This window comes from Sinocyclocheilus grahami, unplaced genomic scaffold (genome assembly GCF_001515645.1).
Source record: "Sinocyclocheilus grahami isolate Dianchi unplaced genomic scaffold, SAMN03320097.WGS_v1.1 scaffold987.1, whole genome shotgun sequence".
Taxonomy (NCBI): Eukaryota; Metazoa; Chordata; class Actinopteri; order Cypriniformes; family Cyprinidae; genus Sinocyclocheilus; species Sinocyclocheilus grahami.
Genome location: NW_015506166.1, coordinates 280,380 through 281,278, shown reverse-complemented (window position 1 = coordinate 281,278; position 899 = coordinate 280,380). Strand labels below are relative to the sequence as shown.

Below are 899 nucleotides of genomic sequence, written 5' to 3'. Positions count from 1 at the left end.
AGGCTCCTGCGGGAGCAGACACTGCTGCGGCAGTGGGGAAATACGGATAGGCTCCTGCGGGAGCAGACACTGCTGCGGCAGTGGGGAAATACAGATAGGCTCCTGCGGGAGCAGACACTGCTGCGGCAGTGGGGAAATACAGGTAAAGCTCCTGCGGGAGCAGGGTGCTGTTGGGATGGGTCATTATGGATTGGCCGTTAAAGGGGGTGATTTCTGAGGCGGGAGTGGTCGGAGGGATGGGTAGGGGCATGGCGGAAGGAAGAGCAGGCATGCGAGATGTAGGAAAGACAGCTGCCGGGACCGCTTGCGGAGGCGTGCTCACGCTTGGGGTGGCTCGGGAGCGGAAGAAAGAGGGGGAAGAGAGGGGGAATGGTGGGCATTGGTGGAAAATACGGGTAGGGCTCCTGCGGGAGCGGATGCTGCTGCGGAGGTAGGAGGGTACCTGCGGGAGCAGTCGTTACTTGAGGCAAAAGCGGGGTGATTGAAAACTCCTGCAGGAACGGGGTGCTAAATGGAGATGGGCAGACTAGGGAAAAGGGGGGGGGGGCTGATGAGGGTTTGATGAGGGTTACGGAAAGTAGTAGGACAGATTTGAGGTGTTTTTGGAACCAAAAACGGGAGACGGGGCGGTTAGAATCATCTGTAAAAAGAGGGTCGGCGAGTGATTTGGACTGGGATTTCCTGAGCTGCAGGAAAGCTAGGAGGGTTTGGTATGGGAGTATAGGTGATTGGAGATTAAAAATGTAAATAAAGTGGCCTTTCTTTGTCTGGTCTGTCTTACTTTGTTTTATGAAGAATGACATGGCTTCGTCGTCCAGGACTGCTAGATCAGAAATAGTGGAGTGGATATTCGGGTTAAAGGTGGACGTGGTGGTGAGCTCAGAGCATCTGAGAAAGCC

At 54.9% G+C, this 899-nt stretch overlaps 1 pseudogene; it reads right to left on the bottom strand.

The window, feature by feature from the left end:
- Positions 1 to 108: 108 nt before the first annotated feature.
- LOC107565207 (uncharacterized) overlaps positions 109 to 899 on the bottom strand; it is a 3,284-nt pseudogene continuing 2,493 nt past the window's right edge.